The sequence below is a fragment of the Phaethon aethereus genome (assembly GCF_964289735.1).
Source record: "Phaethon aethereus genome assembly, chromosome: W".
Lineage (NCBI taxonomy): Eukaryota > Metazoa > Chordata > Aves > Phaethontiformes > Phaethontidae > Phaethon > Phaethon aethereus.
The window spans coordinates 37,424,724-37,448,577 of record NC_138581.1 but is presented as its reverse complement, the minus strand read 5'-3'; the positions used below and the strand labels follow the sequence as shown (position 1 = coordinate 37,448,577).

Below are 23,854 nucleotides of genomic sequence, written 5' to 3'. Positions count from 1 at the left end.
AAGGAGATGGGCAAGCAGCGGAGCTAGCAACAACGTGGCGATTGCTATTCGAGACTGTTTTGAAGAGCCAGGGGCTAGCAGCAGACTCTGCAACAGCTTTTGAGTGACCTACCTGGGAGAAAGCAGGGAAATTGGTGTTTGAGGCAGCCTCTAAAGAGGATCATACGGCTGTGAAAGTGTTAACAACCTGGCGATTAGTCAAAGACTCTATAAAGGCGATAAAATTAGAGCGGACAGCGGCGGCAGCAGCTGCCGCTGCCACAACCTCAGGAGAGAAGGGAGGCCGAGCTGGGGATGATGAGAACGAGCGACCCCTGCCCGCCTCCCCCCACACCCCACCCCCCCTCCGCTAACGCAACCAACGGAGGTGGCGAGTCCTCCTTGGCCCCCGCCTCCTGACCTGGAACATGAGCGCTGGTCGCCCGTGCTGCAACAGGAGGGGGCTGCCTGGGGTGATCCTTCACCGAAGTCAAGATACGACCCTGCCCAACATTGGCGAGGCATGAGACAAGAGGCCTTGGCAGAGGGGCAGGGGACGGAGCGAAGTGGGTACCAGCCAGGTCGGTACGGCCAGCAGTAACACCTGAAGATCCTGTCACACGTCCCACGGACGCAGTCAACTCTGACGTACCACCAGCTGACGCTTTCACTCTTTTGTATGGGGAATGACGGCTCGTTGACCATCTCAGCGGCTCTCCCTGGACGGTCAAGAGCAGGAACTTCAATATGCCATATTTGTAAAACAGTGTTGTGGGTTTGTTCTATGTCGTTGTAATTATTGTCACAAATGTATCATTTCTTTTGCAGGGAATCAAAGAGTATATTTCAATTGCTTTTTTACCATTCCCTTAGCAGCTGAGGATGCAGAGAACTTTGCCTTTACGATACCATCGGTAAATAAAGGAGAGCCAGCAAAGAGGTATCATTGGGTAGTGTTACCGCAAGGAATGAAAAATTCACCTACGATGTGTCAGACATTTGTGGCATGGGCTCTAGAACCAGTGCGGAGAAAGTATCCAGATTTAATAATGTATCATTATATGGATGATATACTAATAGCAGGGACACAATTGAATGCAGACCACATTTTACAGCACTTAGGGCATGAGTTAGAAAAACGGGGCTTAAAAATAGTGCCGAAAAAATTCAAAAGAAGGGACCATGGCAATATTTGGGCTGGATTATTACCAGTGGAGAGGTCCGCCCACAAAAAATAAAGATTAATTCAAAAATAGAAAATCTTTCTGATGTCCAAAAATTAATGGGGGATATACAGTGGGTTTGAAATATTTGCGGAGTTACTAATGATGATCTGAGGCCGTTGATGCCGCTCCTGGGGTCTTCAGTGGAGGCTCCAGAGCGTCGTCAACTGGACGAGGATCAACAGCAAGCATTGCAGAAAATTACTGAGAAGATAGCAACAGCCTGTGCTCACAGATGATCACCTACTGACAGTATCTCACTTATGATAGTTAATTCAGGAGGGGAACAGAAACATCCACTAGGACTGATTGTGCAGTTAGGAAATACGGCGGACAGTTTGAAAGTGTTGGAATGGGTTTTCCTCTCGTTTTACTACTTGTTATCTTAATAATAATGCTTATTGTACCGTGTTTATTACACTGTCTACAAGGAATGGTTCAAAAGGTAGTAAGGAATGCCTGGCTAGCTAATAATTCAAACGAGTGTCTTACACACCCAATGAATGAGCTTTGTTAGATAAACACGCTCAAAACAAAAAGGGGGAGAGGCTACCACATTACCCTAAGAACATTTGAATAAAGCCTTATATGTGTTAAATTATTTGCGGAAGGAGAAAGGACCTTTTCAACTGCTAACCTGGGGACGAGGTTATGCTTGTGTCATTACAGATTCTGGAACTCGTTGGGTACCCACAAAATGGGTAAAACCGTGGGTGAAACAGTCACCATCGTCATCGTCGGACACATCTTGACACTATCAGGTGTCATCGCAATCTGGATGCCACCTCAGCCAAAAGAAAATGTATGGGTAACATTAGCAAATCAAACAGGACAGGACACCTTCTGTCTGCCTCTTTCCTCCCTGAGCAATCCCTTTTCAATCTGCCAGAAGGGTTATGGTGGCTGTGTGGAGATCAATGGGCTGGGAAACAGCTGCCCGGGAACTGGTCAGGGGACTGTACCAGGGGCGTCCTAGTTCCTAATTTGCAAATAATTAATCACACTGAAATTAGCAGTATCATTAGACAAACATGGAAAGCTTTTAAGGCAAAGTGCTCTATAACTACAAATCCTTTGGTAAGATATAATATTGATTTTCATAGCTTTATACAAGCACTTTTTCCATCACTAGAAGTAGCTTCTATCGCTAGGAGTAGTACAGCTAGAATTGTTTGCCTTGTAACATTCTGCTATTGGCTTAAGCATAGTTGATATGTGACTGCTGGATTATGGTAAGTGTCCTGGTTTCAGCCAGGATAGAGCTGGTTTTCCTCACAGAAGCTAGTGTGAGACTGTGTTTTGGATTTGGGATGAGGAACTGTTGATAATGTGCTGATGTTTTGGGTTGTTGCTGAGCCGTCAAGGACAGTCCAGCTTCTTGTGCTGGCCTGCCAGCGAGCAGGCTGGGGGTGCACGGGGAGCTGGGAGGGGACACAGCCGGGACAGCTGACCCAGACTGGCCAAAGAGATATTCCCTACCATACGACGTCATGCCCAGTACATAAACTGGAGTTGGCCGGGGGGGCGGAAATCGCTGCTCGGGGACGGGCTGTCGATCACGGGGTGGTGAGCAATTGCTGTATTGGGCATCACTTGTTCTTATACATTCCTTTGTTGGTATTATCATCATTGTTCCCTTCTTTCTTTCTGTCCTATTAAACCGTGTTTATCTCAACCCACGAGGTTTTTCCTAATTCTCTCCCCCGTCCCGCTGTGGGAGGGAGAGTGAGCGAGCGGCTGCGTGGTGCTTAGTTGCCGGCTGGGGCTAAACCTCGACAGTCCTTTTTGGCGCCCAACGTGGGGCCCGAGGCTTGAGATAATAACGGTTGCAGGTCACAATATCAGTTTGATTTGCATCATGCTCTCGTCTTTGCTGTACATGTTAAGGATCGGTGTTGGTTTCTGCGGGCTGCTGTACTCTGCAATGATTAGTAATGTCTCGCCTGTGAATTTTGTTTTTAGAGCACTGACCTTGAGCTTAATGTGGTATCATCTGAGCTCTGTACTAAAGCCGTTACTGTATTTTGGCTACAGTCTTGTGGAGACGATTAGCAATTATACTTCTGCCTCTGAAAGGTTTTTTATGGAGGAAATGCAGAATGGTACCTTTGATACCCTCTATCATAACATTTCCTCCTTCATCACAATAATTTTTCAGTATTTTGAACACCCTTGGCTGGTTAAAATACCTCTATTGCTACTTCTGGGGAACATGGTTTCAGTTTTGTCTAAGGTTGGCAAGCAATTTAAGAATATCACCCGGAGATCTGCCCCAAGGCTGGATAGTTATGAATGGCAGGGTGTGTGGAACAGCATGGGCAAATGCCTGGGGCGGTGGGCACCTCCGGTGTTTTGGAGCTTCACTCCCGAACAAGTGCAGAATCCTGATAAACTAGCAGAATATCTGGAAGAAGTATGCTGTCAGCCTGGCAGCTCCAAGGAGACACAAATCATTGCCATGTGCTGGGGCCTGGCCCATGCCTACCGAACCCTATTTAACACTATGCAAAGGGGAGAGAGGCTCTCTGGGTCTGATGGCAATGTGGCAGGCACTGTGACTACTCCAACGTCTGTAGCAGGCACTGTCACTACTCCAACCCCCACGGCGGGCACTGCCACTACTCCAACCCCCACGGCGGGCACTGTAGCTACTCAGACTGTTGCAGCTGAACCAGAGAACCAGCCCATCCCGGTATCAGTTGCCCCTGTACAAAAGAAGAAATCTTGGAAGCGGAAGTCAGCTCGTTTAGTAAGGGAGGAGGAAGATTCTGCTAAGAAGGAGCCAGAGGAAGAGAGTGAGGAGGCAGAGTGCTCTGAAGCAGGGCCATCACAAGCACGGAAGAGGGAAGAGAGCGAGTCATCACTTGAAGAGGAGGAAGAGGAAGAACTTATAAAAGAGACGGTAACTACCCGATCTCTATCCCTGAGTGAATTGCGAGATATGCGAAAGGATTTCAGCCGTCGTCCAGGTGAGCACATTGTCACCTGGCTGCTCCGATGCTGGGATAATGGGGCCAGTAGCCTGGAATTAGAGGGTAGGGAAGCCAAGCAGCTGGGATCCCTTTCTAGGGAAGGGGGCATTGACAAAGCAATTGGAAAAGGTGCACGAGTCCTCAGCCTCTGGAGGCGACTCCTGTCGGGTGTGAAGGAAAGGTATCCCTTCAAGGAAGATGTTCTATGTCACCCAGGCAAGTGGACCACCATGGAGAAAGGTATCCAGTACCTGAGGGAGCTAGCGGTGCTGGAAGTGATTTATGGTGACTTGGACAATGGACAATCATCCAAAGATCCAGATGAAGTCAATTGCACGCAACCTATGTGGCGGAAGTTTGTACGGAGTGCCCTACCCTCCACCCGTACGGACCAGTGTCTCAGCCATTAGGAGTAAGCGCTCTTCTGTTCAAGAGAGAAGATATAGAGGATACACACCACGAGCCACCCTGTGGTTTCAATTGCGTGACTACGGAGAGGACATGAGGAGGTGGGATGGAAAACCTACCTCGACCCTAGAGGCACGAGTACGCGAGCTGCAAGGAAAAACAATTACAAAAGGGGGTTCAGGTTCCTCGAGGAAAATCGTCGTTCCACTTTCCAGTGGGCAGCTTCCCAGAAAGAATAGAAGAGCTGATCTCACCTCTGATCCTCTTGAAGGGACTTCTGATTCCTATTTACAAGAAGTGGGTAACGAGTACTATGAGCAGGATTAGAGGGGCCCTGCCTCCAGCCAGGCGGAGGAGAGGGACAATCGAGTTTATTGGACTGTGTGGATTAGATGGCCTGGCACATCAGACCCACAGGAATATAAGGCTTTAGTGGACACCGGTGCACAATGTACCCTGATGCCATCAAGCCATATAGGGGCAGAACCCATCTGTATTTCTGGAGTGACAGGGGGATCCCAACAGCTGACTGTACTGGAGGCTGAAGTGAGCCTAACTGGGAATGAGTGGCAGAAGCACCCCATTGTGACTGGCCCAGAGGCTCCGTGCATCCTGGGCAGACTACCTCAGCAGAGGGTATTTCAAGGACCCAAAAGGGTACCGGTGGGCTTTTGGTATAGCTGCCTTGGAGATGGAAGAAATTAAACAGCTGTCCACCTTGCCTGGTCTCTCAGAGGACCCTTCTGTGGTGGGGTTGCTCAGGGTCAAAGAACAACAGGTGCCGATCGCTACCACAACAGTGCACCGGCGGCAATATCGCACCAACAGAGACTCCCTGATCCCCATCCATGAGCTGATTCGTCGGCTGGAGAGCCAAGGAGTGATCAGCAAGACTCACTCACCCTTCAACAGCCCCATATGGCCAGTGCGAAAGTCTAATGGAGAGTGGAGACTGACAGTAGACTATCGTGGCCTGAATGAAGTCATGCCGCCACTGAGCGCTGCTGTGCCGGACATGCTAGAACTTCAATATGAACTGGAGTCAAAGGCAGCCAAGTGGTACGCCACCATTGATATTGCTAACGCGTTTTTCTCGATCCCTTTGGCGGCAGAGTGCAGGCCACAGTTTGCTTTCACTTGGAGAGGTGTCCAATACACCTGGAATCGACTTCCCCAGGGGTGGAAACACAGCCCTACCATTTGCCATGGGCTGATACAAACTGCACTGGAACAGGGTGAAGCTCCAGAGCATCTGCAATACATTGATGACATCATCGTATGGGGCAACACAGCAGAAGAAGTTTTCGAGAAAGGGAAGAAAATAATTCAAGTCCTTCTGAAAGCTGGTTTTGCTATAAAGCAAAGTAAAGTCAAGGGACCTGCACAAGAGATCCAGTTTTTAGGAATAAAATGGCAAGATGGACGTCGACAGATCCCAACGGATGTGATCAACAAAATAACAGCTATGTCTCCACCAACTAGCAAAAAAGAAACACAAGCATTTCTGGGTGTTGTGGGTTTCTGGAGAATGCATATTCCAAATTACAGTCTGATTGTAAGCCCTCTTTATCAAGTGACCCGGAAGAAGAACGATTTTAAATGGGGCCCTGAGCAACGACAAGCCTTCGAACAAATCAAACAGGAGATAGTTCATGCCGTAGCCCTCGGGCCAGTCCGGGCAGGACAAGATGTTAAAAATGTGCTCTACACGGCAGCCGGGGAGAATGGCCCTACCTGGAGTCTCTGGCAGAAGGCACCAGGAGAGACTCGAGGTCGACCTCTAGGGTTTTGGAGTCGAGGATATAGGGGATCTGAGTCCTGCTATACTCCAACTGAAAAGGAGATATTGGCGGCATATGAAGGAGTTCGAGCTGCCTCAGAAGTGGTTGGTACTGAAGCACAGGTCCTCCTGGCACCCCGACTGCCGGTGCTGGGCTGGATGTTCAAAGGGAGGGTCCCCTCTACGCATCATGCGACTGATGCTACGTGGAGTAAGTGGGTCGCGCTTATTACACAGCGGGCTCGAATAGGAAATCTTAATCGCCCGGGAATCTTGGAAGTGATCATGGACTGGCCAGAAGGCAAAGATTTTGGAATATCACCGGAAGAGGAGGTGGCGCGTGCTGAAGAGGCTCCACCATATAATGAACTGCCAGAGAACGAAAGGCAATATGCCCTGTTTACTGATGGGTCCTGTCGTATTGTAGGCAAACATCGAAGGTGGAAAGCTGCTGTATGGAGCCCTATACGACGAGTTGCAGAAGTGGCTGAAGGACAAGGTGAATCAAGTCAGTTTGCGGAGGTGAAAGCCATCCAGCTGGCTTTAGATATTGCTGAACGAGAAAAATGGCCAGTACTCTATCTTTATACTGACTCATGGATGGTAGCAAATGCTCTATGGGGGTGGCTGCAGCAATGGAAGCAGAGCAACTGGCAACGCAGAGGCAAGCCCATCTGGGCTGCTGAATTGTGGCAAGATATTGCTGCCCGACTAGAGAATCTCATCATAAAAGTACGTCACGTAGATGCTCACGTACCCAAGAGTCGGGCCACCGAAGAACATCAAAACAACCATCAGGTGGATCAGGCTGCTAAGATTGAAGTGGCTCAGGTGGATCTGGACTGGCAACATAAGGGTGAATTATTTATAGCTCGGTGGGCCCATGACACCTCAGGCCATCAGGGAAGAGATGCAACATATAGATGGGCTCGGGATCGAGGGGTGGACCTGACCATGGATGCTATTGCACAGGTTATCCATGAATGTGAAACGTGTGCTGCGATCAAACAAGCCAAGCGGTTAAAGCCTCTCTGGTATGAAGGACGATGGTTGAAATATAAATATGGGGAGGCCTGGCAGATTGACTATATCACACTTCCACAAACTCGCCAAGGCAAGCGCTATGTGCTTACCATGGTGGAAGCAACCACCGGATGGCTGGAAACATACCCTGTGCCCCATGCCACCGCCCGAAACACTATCCTGGGCCTTGAAAAGCAAGTCTTATGGCGACATGGCACCCCCGAAAGAATTGAGTCAGACAATGGGACTCATTTCCGAAACAACCTCATAGACACCTGGGCCAAAGAGCACGGCATTGAGTGGGTGTATCATATCCCCTATCATGCACCAGCTTCCGGAAAAATTGAACGATACAACGGACCGTTAAAGACTACACTGAGAGCAATGGGTGATGGGACATTCAAAAATTGGGATAAACATTTAGCCAAAGCCACCTGGTTAGTCAACACTAGGGGATCTACTAATAGAGCCGGCCCTGCCCAATCAAAACTTCTACGTACTGTAGAAGGGGATAAAGTCCCTGTGGTGCATGTGAGAAACATGCTGGGGAAGACAGTCTGGGTTACTCCTGCCTCAGGCAAAGGCAAACCCATTCGTGGGATTGCCTTTGCCCAGGGACCTGGGTGCACTTGGTGGGTAATGCGGAAGGATGGGGAAGTCCGATGTGTACCTCAAGGAGACTTGATTTTGGGTGAAAACAGTCAATGATTTGAATTGTATTATGTTAATTGTTCAGAATGACATTACTACTATGGCTGCTATCTACCATATCAATGGTATTATAGTAAGAATCACCCAGACTGATGAAGAATGAGCTTCACTGAAACCAAGCAACGTGCAGCAGTGATGAAACCAGAACTGGCTTCAGCAGCTTGCGCCCAACAAATCCCTCGAGATCGACATCTTCGACCTGCAGATCATGGACATGGACCGTGCCAGATGACAATCCAACACCACATACCATCTCCCCTGCCCTGAGAGACTGCTATGATGGATGAAGCCCAGAGTCATGGACTGACTGAACTCCATAGACATTTTAAGTGATGGCCCATGGACTAAGAGAGTGATATCTGTGTGTATATATTAAAGGACAGGAAGAGTAATAATGAATAATTGGAATGTATTGAAAAGTATAGGACCTGGGCATGACGTAAATGGTATGGAATAAGGGGTGGATACTGTCCTGGTTTCAGCCAGGATAGAGCTGGTTTTCCTCACAGAAGCTAGTGTGAGACTGTGTTTTGGATTTGGGATGAGGAACTGTTGATAATGTGCTGATGTTTTGGGTTGTTGCTGAGCCGTCAAGGACAGTCCAGCTTCTCGTGCTGGCCTGCCAGCGAGCAGGCTGGGGGTGCACGGGGAGCTGGGAGGGGACACAGCCGGGACAGCTGACCCAGACTGGCCAAAGAGATATTCCCTACCATACGACGTCATGCCCAGTACATAAACTGGAGTTGGCCGGGGGGGCGGAAATCGCTGCTCGGGGACGGGCTGTCGATCACAGGGTGGTGAGCAATTGCTGTATTGGGCATCACTTGTTCTTATACATTCCTTTGTTGGTATTATCATTATTGTTCCCTTCTTTCTTTCTGTCCTATTAAACCGTGTTTATCTCAACCCACGAGGTTTTTCCTAATTCTCTCCCCCGTCCCGCTGTGGGAGGGAGAGTGAGCGAGCGGCTGCGTGGTGCTTAGTTGCTGGCTGGGGCTAAACCACGACAGTAAGATACCGTGTGAACAAAGCCTACGAACCAATAGACAGGGTGGCTGTGGCGCGTGCAGCACGTCTGGCCAGCGGGCACATGCGCCATCGGCTCCCTGTGTTGAGAGGTGGCAACCGAGGCGTGTTCCGACACTCGTTGGCCACGTGTGTCGAAACTCGTTCCTCTACAAATGTATAAACACCGGGATTTCCCGAAGAGCAGGGGGATCGGTGTACGGCAAGGCCACCGTTGCCTCCGTGGGGATGCCCACGTAAAGCTGGCACCTACCGACTGCTGGGCTGAATTCACGGCACAGGACAATACAAGAATGTACAGATGGTCCATCTTCCTCACGGTCCTCGGGTTGCGAATGATCCATCAGGTTTTGTTTATAGATAAACAAAAAGGGGGAGATGTTGGGATCACCCTGCATGGCTCGACCTTAAGGAGAAGGAGCTGTGGCATTGAGAAGATGGTAAACAGCTGGATATCTGCACAGCTCGGCCTTGAGGAGAAGGAGCTGTGGTAAACAACTAAGAAGAAGCAAGGAATACAGGAACACCTGCAAGCAGCGAATCCTGACTGTGTGAGGGGCGCGTGGACAGCGCGTGATATCTTGTATATAGCCAATTGCAATAATGTGTGTAACAAACTGTAACCAATCATGAGTGTGTGTGCAGTGACTAAGCAAAAATTATGATATATATTGGAGTCAGACAAGACAATAAACGGCATTGACCTGATTATATTGGTCGTACGCGTCGTGTCCGAGACTTCCGTGTCAATGGGCCGCCAGTTTCTCCAGGAGAATGCTGTGGGAGATGGTGTCAAAGGCTTTACTAAAGTCCAGGCAGAACAACATCCACAGCCTTCCCCTCATCCACTAGGCGGGTCACCTGGTCATAGAAGGAGATCAGGCTGGTCAAGCAGGACCTGCCTTTCATGAACCCATGCTGGCCGGGCCTGATCCCTTGGTTGTCCTGCAGGTGCCCTGTGAGCACTCTCAAGATGAACCTCTCCATAATCTTCCCTGGTACCGAGGCCAGGCTGACAGGCCTGTAGTTCCCAGAATCCTCCTTCCAGTCTTTCTTGTAGATGGGCATCACATTGGTAAGCCTCCAGTCTTCTGGGACCTCCCCTGTTAACCAGGACTGCTGATAAATGATGGAGAGTGGCTTGGCAAGCTCCTCCACCAGCTCCCTCAGTACTCTCGGGTGGATCCCATCAGGCCCCATAGACTTGTGGGTGTCCAGGTGGCATAGCAGGTCCTTAACTGCTTCCTCCTGGATTATGGGGAGTTTATTCTGCTCTCCGTCTCCGTCTTCCAGCTCAGAGAGCTGAATAACCTGAGGATACTTAGTCTGACTATTAAAGACTGAGGCAAAGAAGGCATTAAGTACCTCAGCCTTTTCCTCATCCTTGGAGACAATGTTCCCCGCCATATCCAATAAAGGATGGAGATTCTCCTTGCCTCTCTTTTTGTTGTTAATATATTTGTAAAAACATTTTTTATTATCCTTTACGTCCATGGCCAGATTGAGTTCTAGCTGGGCTTTTGCCTTTCTAATTTTCTCTCTGCATGACCTAAAGAGGTCCTTGTACTCTTCGTGAGTTGCCTGCCCCTTCTTCCAGAGGTGATAAACTCTCTTCTTTTCCCTGAGTCCCAGCAAATCTCCCTGTTCATCCAGGCCGGTCGTCTTCCCCGCCAGCTCTTCTTGCGGCACATGGGGACTGCCTGCTCCTGCGCCTTTAAGATTTCCTTCTTGAAGACTGTCCAGCCTTCCTGGACCCCCTTGCCCTTCAGGACTGTCTCCCAAGGGACTCTCTCAGCCCGTGACCTGAACAGGCCCAAGTCTGCCCTCCGCAAGTCCATGGTAGTGGTTTTGCTGACCCCCCTCCTTACTTCCCCAAGAATCGAGAATTCTATCATTTCGTGTTTGCTAAGCCCAAGACGGCCTCTGTGATGGCGACTAAGTAATAGCTGTCCCGCTGCACAAAGGCTTCCAGCTCCTCCTGTTTGCTGCCCATGCTGCGTGCGTTGGTATAGATGCACTTGAGCTGTGCTATCAATTTGACTCCCAGCATCAGCATGCCACCCCTAGACTCATCTCTAGGGAGCCTGTTTTTTCCCCTTCCCTCTTCTAATCTAGTTTAAAGTCCTCTCAATGAGCCCCGCCAACTCGTAAGCAAGAATCCTTTTCCCCCTTGGAGATAGTTGAACTCTGTCTGCTGCCAGGAGGCCCGGTGCCGCGTAAACAGCCCCATGGTCAAAAAAAACAAAATTCTGCCAACAGCACCAGCCTCTGAGCCACGTGTTAACCAGGTGCGTTTTCCTGTTCCTTTCAGCATTCCTCCCTGCCACTGAAGGGATTGATGAATACACTACCTGTGCTCCCGCTCCATCAACCAGTCACCCCAGCACTCTGAAGTCCCTTTTAATTGCTTTTAGACTTCTTTGCGCAACCTCGTCGCTGCCAACCTGCATAACCAACAGCACATAGTGATCAGTGGGCCGAACCGAACCAGGGAGTTTCCTAGTAACATCTCTCACCAGGGTCCCAGGGAGGCAGCAGACTTCCCTGTGGGTTGGGTCCGGTCAGCATATTGGGGCCTCTATTCCTCTCAGAAGGGAATCGCCTATGACAATTACCCTCCTTTTTTTCTTAGCAGAGGAAGTCTTGATGCATGGGGCTGGCTGACTCACCCTAGGCACCCCCTGGATGGACTTTCATCAAAGTCCTCATTTGCCTGGCCCTCAAGTTCCCGAGCCCCATACCTGTTGTGTAAGGGCAGCTGGGACGGTGAGGGAGGCCGGGAGGGGATTCGCCTGGTACCCTGAGGAGGGACCTGTTCCCATTCCGCCTCGTCTCTTAGGCCCTCTCCTCCTGCCCAGCAGCAAGAGGGCAGGGGATTCCCTGCTGCTTGTGGAGCCTCCACCTGCTGCCTTTGCCTCAGGGATGGCAGAGCGTGGCTCCAGCAATCTATCTCCCTCTCACACTCCCTGATACTCCTCAGCCTCTCCTCTTCCTCCTTCAGCTCTGCCACCAGGCTGAGCAGATCATTCACCTGATCACACCACACACAGGTGTTGTCTCCACTAGCCTCCGGCACAAGTGACAGACTCAGGCACTCTTTGCACCTGGACAGACGCATGCTTGAGTGGGAGCTCTGTCTTGGTCGCCACATTCTTTTGGCCACAGCTTTCAGCCAAGTGGAGACCATGGCTGAGCCTCTTCTGGGAGGCTGATGACCACTCGTTGAGAAAGCCTCTAGTGCCAGGGGCGGGGGAGTGTGCCCCACCCACACGCCTTCCCTGCACACCCTGCCTGCGCGAACTGCCGGGCAAACTGATGTGCCACACCCTGTTCGCCCGCCCTGTTCATGAGTTCTTAATAGCAGGCCAAAATCCTCAATCATATTGAAAATGACCGAATCATAGAATCACAGAATTATTTAGATTGCAAAAGATCATCAAGTCCAACCGTTAACATAGCGCTGCCAAGCCTACCACTAAACCATGTCCCTAAGCACCATCTCTACATGTCTTTTAAATACCCCCAGGTATGGTGACTCCACCACCTCCCTCGGCAGCCTGTTCCAATGCTTCACAACCCTTTCAGTTAAGACATTTTTCCTAATATCCAATCCAAGCCTCCCCTGGCCAACTTGAGGCCATTTCCTCTTGCTCTGTCGCTTGTTACTTGGGAGAAGAAACCAACACCCACCTCGCCACAACCCCCTTTCAGGTAGTTATAGACAGTGATAATGTCTCCCCTCTGCCTTGTTTTCTCCAGACTAAACAACCCCGGTTCCCTCAGTCTCTCCTCATAAGACCTGTGCTCCAGACCCCTCACCAGCTTCATTGCTCTAAAGTTTCCAGGAGTTCTTCTGAGCAAAGCATGTAATGGGCTTCAAGGTCTAAGCCTAATGATTTAAAAACATATGAATATACGTATTGGGTTTGCGTGGCAAGGTTTTGGTAGTTGTGCAGGTTGCAGGGGTGACTTCTGCGAGAAGCTGCTAGAAGCTTCCCCTGTGTCCAATGGAGCCAGTGCCAGTCGGCTCCAAGACAGACCCACCACTGGCCAAAGCCAAGCCAGTCAGCAACAGTCGTAGCACCTCTGTGATAACATATTTAAGAAGGGGGAAAAAAACAGCACACAGCATTTTGCAGCCAGAGAGAGGAGTGAGAGTGTGTGAAAACAACTCTGCAGACACCAAGGTCAGTGAAGAAGGAGGGGGACGACGTGCTTCAGGTGCCGGAGCAGAGATTCCCCTGCAGCCCACAGTGAAGACCATAGTGAGGCAGGCTGTCCCCATGCAGCCCATGGAGCTCCACAGTGGAGCAGATATCCACCTGCAACCCATGGAGGACCCCATGCCAAAGCAGGTGGATGCCCGAAGGAGGCTGTGACCCCGTGGGCAGCCTGCGCTGGAGCAAGCTGGAGCAAGGACCTGTGGACCCATGGAGAGAGGAGTCCACGCTGGAGCAGGTTTGCTGGCACAGCTTGCGACTACATGGGGGACCCATGCTGAAGCAGTCTGTTCCTGAAGGACTGCACCCCATGGAAGGGACCCAGGCTGTTTGTGAAGAACTGCAGCCTGTGGGAAGGACTCATGTTGGAGAAGTTCGTGGAGAACTCTCTCCTGTGGGAGGGACACTACACTGGAGCAGGGGAAGAGTGTGAGTCCTTCCCTTGAGGAGGAAGGAGCAGCAGAAAACAGCGTGTGATGAACTGACCACAACCCCCATTCCCCATCCCGCTGTGCCACTCGGGGGGGAGGTGGTAGAGAATTCAGGAGCAAAGTTGAGCCCATGAAGAAGGGAGGGGGAAGGTGATTTAAGATTTGGTTTTGGTTCTCATTATCCTACTCTGATTTTCATTGGCAATAAATTAAACTAATTTCCCCAAGTTGAGTCTGTGTTACCTGTGATAACTGCTGAATAATCTCTCCCTGTCCTTATCTGGACCCATAAGCTTCTCGTTATATTTTCTCTCCCCTGTCCAGCTGAGGAGGGGAAGTGATAGAATGGCTTTGGTGGGCACCTGGAATCTAGCCAAGGTCAAACCCTCCACAATATAATTGTTTGAACTTACTTTAACTTGACTAAGAGCGTCTGCTAGGTAATACGTTAAAACCAATTTGTTGTGTTGTTCCATAGATGTCAGTTTTCCTCGAGATCCAACTTTTCATTTAACCTCTCCATGCCTTTTCCTCAAATATGTAATTGTTTTCCTGTGTGATTAAAAGCAGCTTTTTTAAGCCTTTTCATCTATACTCCTGGGATGGCACAGTTTTATCTGTATATGTAGTAGCACAAAATCTGAATACAAATTTTTAAAGGAACAGAAAACAGTTAAGACAAATTTGTTATCCAGAACCTTTTAGGGGATACCATTTCCTAAATGGTGTTTTTAGGAGACAGCAAAACTAACATGGTTACAGTTTCTGTTGGTAAAAAAATAACTGTTGGTTATCAAAACTAACATGGTTAAAGTTAGTTTAAAACTAACAGGGTACAGTTTCTTCCAAGTATTCCCTACCAGCTGCTTGCTGTACCATCTGTTGTAAGCTTCCTTATGAATTGCTTTGCACTGAAGCAAAACTGCTCTCACTGTTGGAGACAATCAGGTCAGGTCACTGCTCCTCCCAGCACTGAACCTGCTGCCTGTCACAGGTCCCCCCATCTCAATATTTCTTACTGGCCACCAGCTCCCAAGATAGTCTGCATCTGTCAAGAGGTCCATTTCTCTTAGTTTGCTTGCTATTCATACCAAGTAGTAAAGAACACATTTGACTTTGTGTATGACTGTAATTAGAAATTTCTGTCAGATATACTGAGAGTATGACCATATGTCTAAGTTTATTCTAAAACACAAAGAACTGGAAAAGAAAGTTAAACGAATGAACAAACCAACACCACAAAACTTTCTACTTTTGGCTAGCCTGATCATTCAGATAATTTTACTTCACTACCAATCCTACCACATTACAAAATTGATCTATTCTCCCTTTAAACCCAAAATTATTAGAAATAGGAGGAAAAATGCCCCTGCTGTAGCAAGTATACATAAAATACTAGAGATTTTACTAAACTGATTTCTGTACAATTAGTTAAGACCTCCTAAAATCTGTATAAAGGCAGTGTCAGTGCTTGCAATATACGCTTTCTATGAGTGCATTCAGCTTGTCGCATAACATTAACCCCAGCTCCTTTCCCTCAATTTCTGTGGAGTTGACATCACCTCTCGGCACTGAGCACTATTTTCACCATTATACAGCGAGCCCTCCTTTCATTGTCTTTCCACTTGAGGCCGCATGGGGCAGAACACAATGGAAGCCCCCAGCTTCACACTCGGGCTCCCCCAGCCTGTGAAGAATCATCACTCTGGACTGATTTATTTCTAACACTTTCTTCTCACCGCGTCTGTGCAGGGAAACACACATCACCAGGAACCACTTTCATGATTTTTTTGCGATCAGGATTATCTGGATTAGGGGTTGATTCATAAGGACTCCCTGCAGCTGTGAGGAACTGTCATCACAAGGTCAGTGTGGTGGGAACTATATTCTGTCAACACCACCACTCCTTATAGCTGACTACAAAACAATACAAAAGAAAAAAGTTGCAAATGTGAAATATATGAATGAACAGTTTATGGCAAAAAAGAAATGTACAGATTTCCCCATCAGCTGTTTAAAAAGATGTGTACACTTCAATGCTGTATTACTTAAACAAGAAATCTGTATTAGTAAATTTAAATTTATAAAAAATTTAGTGGTTTAGGAGGTGGGAGGAACCTGGGGAATAAGTGTAGCAACCCACACACAAAACCACAGAGGAACTTTTGGCACTTACTCTAAAACCAGTCATGCAACTTGAAGATTGTTGCACTGTTGATATTTTATTACATATAATGCTGTTACTTTCAAGGCTATTTAATTCCTAGACCCTAAGTACAATAAGTAACAGAGACAAAAAAAAGAAACTGTGGGCTGGAATGCAGAAAGGAGCAGCAGAATTCAATTTTTTGTTTTTGTTCCTTAAAACACAATTACCAAACTCTTACCTTTTTCCCCAAAGATACCCCTCCCCCCATCATAAGGGCATCACACAAAGACAGGAACACATTTGTAGCCTGTATGATGCAAAAAAAAAATCTATAGTGAAATAGGGGAACGTTTGTTTTGCGTGTGTGTGTGTGTGCGTAGTTTTGAAGCTTTTTTTTTTTTTTTAAGAGCAGTCCCTCTTGAACTGCCCAGTTCTGTGCAAAGCCTTATCTGTTATACTTCTGCCTGTCTTCCTCTTTAGTTTAGCACATTCACCAACACAGGAAAAGGAGGTAAAGCAGTGGAGGCTTTGACCTGCAGCTGTAACACAATACTTTCGCACAGCCCTGTCATCCCCTGACATAAATTTTACATCGCAGCTGGCATTTACACACTTAACATTACCATATGTATAGCCTACTCTGTGCTAATTATGCTAATCACCTGTCTAACACTCTGCTGTGAAAAACGGTTGTATTTAGCAGTCCACTGCCTACCAATACAGCTTACTGTGTGGCTGAAATGTACATTCAGATAGACCTGAGTGGCAAGATTTTTCCATGCTGCTGGCTTCATTCAGACCACAGAAAAATTTATTCAAGTCAACTGGTTTTGGTCCTTAACAAAAAAGTTATGAAAAAAAAATGAGTGTGTTCCTGCCCTAACATTCTAAGTCTGCTTGCAAGCAAAATGATAAATCAATTGGTGTGGGAAACAAAAAGGGGGAAAGATTTCTTTTGCCAGCCATGTGAAACTGTACCTTATTAAAAAAAAAAAAAAAAAAGAAAAAAAAGGAATAAAAAAGGTCATCCTATTTCCCCAAATCTCTAGATAGATGTTTAGGCCTGATCACAATTCTCTCGAGTTGCTAGCTTTTATCTACAGTTGATAGTCATAATAAACACATTTTAGTTTTATTTTGCTTCACGGTCTTAATAACTTGCACTAGAGTATCATATTTTCTATTATTTACCACTTAAACATAGAATCATAGAATAATTTGGGTTGGAAGGGACCTTTAAAGGTCATCTAGTCCAACCCCCCTGCAATGAGCAGGGACATCTTCAACTAGATCAGGTTGCTCAGACCCCCGTCCAACCTGACCTTGAATGTTTCCAGGCATTCTGGGCATCTATCACCTCTCTGGGCAACAGAGAGTTGGTTCCTAAAGTTTATTTTTCTTCTGGCTATCTTACTAAGGAGACTGCACTCAGATCTGCATTGGGATTACATTCCTGTAGCTATTTAAATATAATTTATCACATACAAATAACTTCCTATAACTCCTTTCCCCTCTGCACACATCCATGGAAGCTACAGGAACTCAGAGATTTGTCCAATAACCCAAATGTAAATCTGATTATTGCATCACCCTTGGCAATTGCCCTTTCAGGTCAGATTTGCGGAATCTCCTTTCAACTAGTTTTTAAGTGTTATGAAATTACATGTTCATATATAAAATGGAAAAATGTGCAAATAAACCTCCTATATTCACTACTGAATCAGAAGAAGATAAGCACACTGGAAGGTAATTAATTGTTAATACACACCAAAGGATATTTAACTAAAGACAAGAACAGCTCTGCAATGTTTATATCCAGAAGACCACAGAATCACAGAATCACTAGGTTGGAAAGGACCTTCAAGATCATCAAGTCCAACCATTAATCCAGCGCCACCATGTCCCCTAAACCATGTCTTGAAGCGCCACATCCACACGTTTTTTGAACACTTCCAGAGATGGCGACTCCACCACCTCCCTGGGCAGCCTGTTCCAATGCCTGACCACCCTCTCAGTGAAGAAATTTTTCCTAATATCCAATCCAAACCTCCCCTGGCGCAACTTGGGGCCATTTCCTCTCGTCCTATCGCTGGTTACTTGGGAGAAGAGACCAAAACCCTTGTCACCACAACCCCCTTTCAGGTAGTTGTAGAGAGTGATAAGGTCTCCTCTCAGCCTCCTCTTCTCCAGACTAAACAACCCCAGTTCCCTCAGACGCTCCTCATAAGACTTGTGCTCCAGACACCTCACCAGCTTTGTTGCCCTTCTCTGGACACGCTCCAGCACCTCAACATCCTTCTTGTAGTGAGGGGCCCAAAACTGAACACAGTATTCAAGTTGCGGCCTCACCAGTGCCGAGTACAGGGGCACGGTCACTGCCCTACTCCTGCTGGCCACACTATTCCTGATACAGGCCAGGATGCTGTTGGCCTTCTTGGCCACCTGGGCACACTGCTGGCTCATGTTCAGCCAGCTGTCAACCAGCACCCCCAGGTCCCTTTCCGCCAGGCTGCTCTCCAGCCACTCCTCCCCAAGCCTGTAGCGTTGCATGGGGTTGTGGTGGCCGAAGTGCAGGACCCTGCACTTGGCCTTATTAAACCTCATACAGTTGACCTCTGCCCATCGATCCAGCCTGTCCAGATCCCTCTGCAGAGCCCTCCTACCCTCCAGCAGATCAACACTCCCACCCAACTTGGTGTCATCTGCAAACTTACTGAGGGAGCACTCGATCCCCTCATCCAGATCATCAATAAAGATATTGAACAAGACCGGCCCCAGAACCGAGCCCTGGGGAACACCGCTTGTGACCGGCCGCCAGCCGGATTTAACGCCGTTCACCACAACTCTCTGGGCTCGGCCATCCAGCCAGTTCCTCACCCAGCGAAGAGTAAACCTGTCTAAGCCACGAGCCGCCAGTTTCTCCAGGAGAATGCTGTGGGAGATGCTGTCAAAGGCTTTACTAAAGTCCAGGTAGACAGCGTCCACAGTCTTTCCCTCATCCACTAGGCGGGTCACCTGGTCATAGAAGGAGATCAGGTTGGTCAAGCAGGACCTGCCTTTCATGAACCCATGCTGGCTGGGCCTGATCCCTTGGTTGTCCTGCACATGCCCTGTGAGCACTCTCAAGACCAACCGCTCCATAATCTTCCCCGGTACAGAGGTCAGGCTGACAGGCCTGTAGTTCCCAGGATCCTCCTTCCGGCCTTTCTTGTAGATGGGCATCACATTGGCAAGCCTCCAGTCATCTGGGACCTGCCCTGTTAACCAGGACTGCTGATAAACGATGGAGAGGGGCTTGGCAAGCTCCTCCGCCAGCTCTCTCAGTACTCTCGGGTGGATCCCATCAGGCCCCATAGACTTGTGGGTGTCCAGGTGGTTTAGCATGTCCTTGACTGCTTCCTCCTGGATTATGAGGAGTACATTGTGCTCTCCATCCCCGTCTTCCAGCTCAGGGGGCTGAATACCCTGCGGATACCTGGACTGGCTATTAAAGACTGAGGCAAAGAAGGCATTAAGTACCTCAGCCTTGTCCTCGTCCTTGGAGACAATGTTCCCCGCTATATCCAGTAGGGGATGGAGATTCTCCTTGCCTCCCTTTTTGTTGTTAATATATTTGTAAAAACATTTTTTATTATCCTTTACAACGGTGGCCAGACTGAGCTCTAGCTGGGCTTTTGCCTTTCTAATTTTGTCCCTGCTTGACCTAATGAGATCCTTGTACTCTTCGTGAGTTGCCTGCCCCTTCTTCCAGAGGTGATAAACTCTCCTCTTTTCCCTGAGTCCCAGCAAAATCCCCCTGTTCAGCCAGGCCAGTCGCCTTCCCCGCCAGCTCTTCTTACGGCACATGGGTCCGCCTGCTCCTGCGCCTTTAAGATTTCCTTCTTGAAGATGCAGTAACACACTCAGTCTTTCCATTACACAGCATGAGGTCAGGAAGAACCCTATGCCTCTGCCTTCCCTACTTTCCATCCTTTGTCCACTCTGCTTCCATGTGCGTGAGTACATGGTGAAGGTCTTTACTTTTCTCTAATATTTTACATATTACATGCCTGTTTCACTAAATTAAGCAGACTCAGCCAAGCCATATCTCAATTTCTAGCATCTGTTTCAGTTATCATTATCTGCCAGTTCAAAGCACTAATTTATTTTCACTCTTTCAGCTCCAAAATACTGTCTGTGCAGCCAAACACACAAATAACACTACAACTACTGTGCCTATTTCAGAGTGTGTGGGTTTTCCCCTTTTCTTTTCTTTTTTTAAAATAGATGGACCACCTTGATCTCATGGCACAGAACACTACATTGTAATACTTGACTGTGTAATACATCTGGCATTTTTGGGCAGGATTCCTGAGCTAGAGGCCAGAAGCCCTTAAGCAATGATTCTGGGGGGTGAAGGGAATCATACAAGTGCCTTAAAATATCAGTTTTTTCTTGCACATGAGCAATATACAGATATTTCAAATATACAACGAAGACTTGTATATTTGAAGCCGGAATGAAGTTCTGTACAATTCTCTAAAGGATCAGCATCTTTGTAGAAGGAGTCATGTTTTTCCTCATTCCCTTACCTCATATTTTGCTCAAGGACTGAAACAACTAAGTTTTCAAAAAAACAAGCAGAAGTTAAAGCCAAGACATTAATTCTGAAACAAAATTAAAATCTTCCCATACATGAAAAAATATATATGGCCAGCAGTTTCTATACAGGGCTTTTTATCTCAGAAAACTGCTATTTCTGGCCAATTAAGGTTGTTTACAGCAACTGAGGTGATGCTGAATAAAAATAACAGGAAAAAAGCGCAAGAAAATAGTATTTATGGTTATTAAACCTTCCTATTAAAGAAAAAAGTTTATACAGCTACGAATAAGATTTAAAAAAAAAAAATTCTGAATTCAAAGTTATTCCTTGTCATTCCATCCCACCTATTTTTAGTAAGACCCTACAATACACAATGGGTCAAAATTATTACAAGTCAACATCACTGGATGAACAACAAGGATGAACATCTGGCATTCATTGTTCATATTTAGCATACTGTAAACAGAAAAATAAATAGCAGAGATCATGCAAGACAGGAGCCAAACATTTTCCTGTTCTCCCTCTTGATTCATGGGCAGAGAAATAAAGTGGCTATTATAAGATACTATGCATTTTCAGTACACAGAAATCACAGAATCGTTTAGGTTGGAAGGGTCCTCGTGAGATCATCTAGTCCATCCCCCCTGCTCAAGCAGGGTCAGCTACAGTGGGTTGTCCAGAACTGTGTCCAGTCAGGTTTTTAATATCTCCAAGGATGGAGATTCCAAATCATACTCCATAGCACTGAGTTTTCTCTTGTGAGGCACCATCTCAGAAGTCTGCTCCCTCAGTAAAGCATTAACAGTAGAAACTCATAGTTTCTACTAGTAATAGCGGAAGTTGTGTATGTATATCTTTCTAAACTCTGACAGGAGACTACACTCCTTACTGTAGAACTGTCACTTAGCCATTAAGGAGTTTTACTGGCTTCTTCAGGTTTTCACAGATAGAATTACTAACAATCACAAATAGGGAAAGACTTCCTGCATAGTACAAAACTGGAGTGATTAGAGAAATGAAGCAAAGGCATATTGAAGATAAATAAGGAAGATAAAATATATACAACTGTAGGGTAGACACATGGGATAGACAAAGAATAATGAACTGCTCAGTAAAATTCTGCACTTTAGCTCCTACTGAACTCCAAAAAGAGCAGCTAGGACCATGTATAGCCACATCATCACCTTTGGAGAGAAAAAACACTGTGCAAAGGCTGGAAGACTGAACTTAATTCTATACACAGGAGAAAAAGCCTGACAAAGAACAGTACTGCAAGGCCTATAATCAAAACAGTATTTTAACCAATCGGAATATTCTTAAATAGCTAGCTGTGGGGCAGAAAACTTTGCAAGCAGAGTTTTATCTGACTGCTCATAGGTTGAAGTGCATAATTCACTGTTATGTTAACAAGTCATGCATAAAAATCCATGAGTATCAAGATGAGAACATATTCCATTAGACACCAAAAGGAAAGCAGTTGCAGACACGGTAAAATTAGCATCCCAGTGGACACAACTCCAACAGGTCATAGGGAGGTCAGCTTTGAAGGAGAAATCCAAATGAAATATAAACATGGCATTGTGGAAACCAGACAAATCTCCCATAGTTTTGTCCAGCCAGCACTAATCTAGGCATCTGCTGTGGAGCATAATCTAAACAAAGGAATCAGTCAGTTCATACACCTGGAAGCTGTCATATTTTGGAGCCTCCTAACAGTTATGCATAACTGAAACACTCACTTTTATGCAATATCCTTTAAATTTGTTGACCAGTCAAGAACATTGTGGGTATTACTACCTTTCTGAGGAGCCACCACAAATACTATTTAGTAACAGTTGTTGGACCATCTCTTCCCACAGAAAAGATAAATCATGAAAATAGATGGAGTCAGGGTGAGGAGTTTTTCTTAATGCATTCTCTGTTGAAATTAAGTTTGAGTGTCTACGGCTTTGAGAGTTCACTCTTGTCTGAACCCAGTGTCTGATGAGGAATAATGAGAAAGGAAGGCCCACTCTCTACAAAAGAGTCCACTTAACAAGTAATAGGAACTAGCAGACTTCAAATCACTCAATACTTCCACATGGCACCACAACTCCAGCAACAGCCTGCCCTACTGCTTACCTACATTCCCTCTGTTCCTGCTCAACAGCAGTGGCATAGGGAATAAGAAAGTAATGTGGCTTTCAACTGTTCTATTTCACTCCTGGATTTATGCATCAAAATCTCCAGGCTCTCTAGTACTACAAAAATGCCCATCTCAACCTGTTCATAACCAGCAACATCCCCAGGGTGCAGGAATTCACTCAAAGCTCAGGAGAGAAGAAGAAAGGAATGGTGCAACCAAGGCAGTGCCCTGTCTAAGCATACATGTTCCAACAGAAAAGGAAATAGACCCTTCCAAACAAGGATTTATAGAGCACATTCTGGCACAGACATTAGCCACAGCACAATAAGTTTAGAAATAATAATGAAGATTAATTTTCTGGAGCCTCAAGTAAATTAAACTCCTCTGAAGTTTGAAAGGCAAAAGGAACCATGTTCTTACAACTTAGGGGGAGTGCCAGTTCTACAGAACAAGATCCTCCTCTTGCCCTTCCCATAATATGTAGAGTGGGGGCAATTGTCATGTATTAGTCTGGTACAGTTTTGTACAAATGCTGGGTGAAGGCCTGGCTACACTAAAGTAATTCCAAGTTCTGCCACTGCTTTCAATGAGTTCAGGTTTCACCCTTTACCTTCTCAGTGACTGAAGAATAGTCACACTATTCTAGACTAAACTAGAGTTTCACTGCGTTAAAACTCTTAAAGATGAAAGAGGAATTTTAAATACTTAAGTTATTCTTTTGATGCATGAGCTTTTCAGCAATGAGCATCAACCCTGAGCAATGACGTGAATACCTGTCAAGACAGAATTTGACAGAGACCTATCAGTGATTTAGAATGTAATAGCTGCACTGAAATAATTGACAGGGGTTTGGTGGGTGGGGTGTGCTGCAGGGGAGACCTCTGTAGGAGATCATGGACTGCCCCGTGTTGTACACAGCAGGTTCCAACTGCAGGTCAATGGAGGTAACCCTTCCCCTTTATTCAGCACTGGTGAGGCCACACCTGGAGTCCTGTGTCCAGTTCTGGGCTCCCCCGTACAAGAGAGACATGGACATACTGGAGAGAGTTCAGCAAAGGGCCATGAAGATGATTAAGGGACTGACTGGAGCATCTCACATATGAGGAAAGGCTGAGAGAGCTGGGACTGTTTAGCCTGGAGAAGAGAAGGCTCAGGGAGAGATCTCATCAATGAATATAAATACCTGAAGGGAGGTTGCAAAGAAGACAGAGCCAGGCTCTTTTCA

The 23,854-nt window shown here is 46.9% G+C and overlaps 1 protein-coding gene across 1 annotated transcript in view; it reads right to left on the bottom strand.

Annotated features, from left to right (window-relative positions):
• LOC309415215 (protein patched homolog 1-like) overlaps nt 1-23,854 on the bottom strand; it is a gene marked incomplete at its 3' end in the record, with an annotated part of 105,825 nt that overhangs the window by 78,857 nt on the left and 3,114 nt on the right. The window lies entirely within an intron of this gene.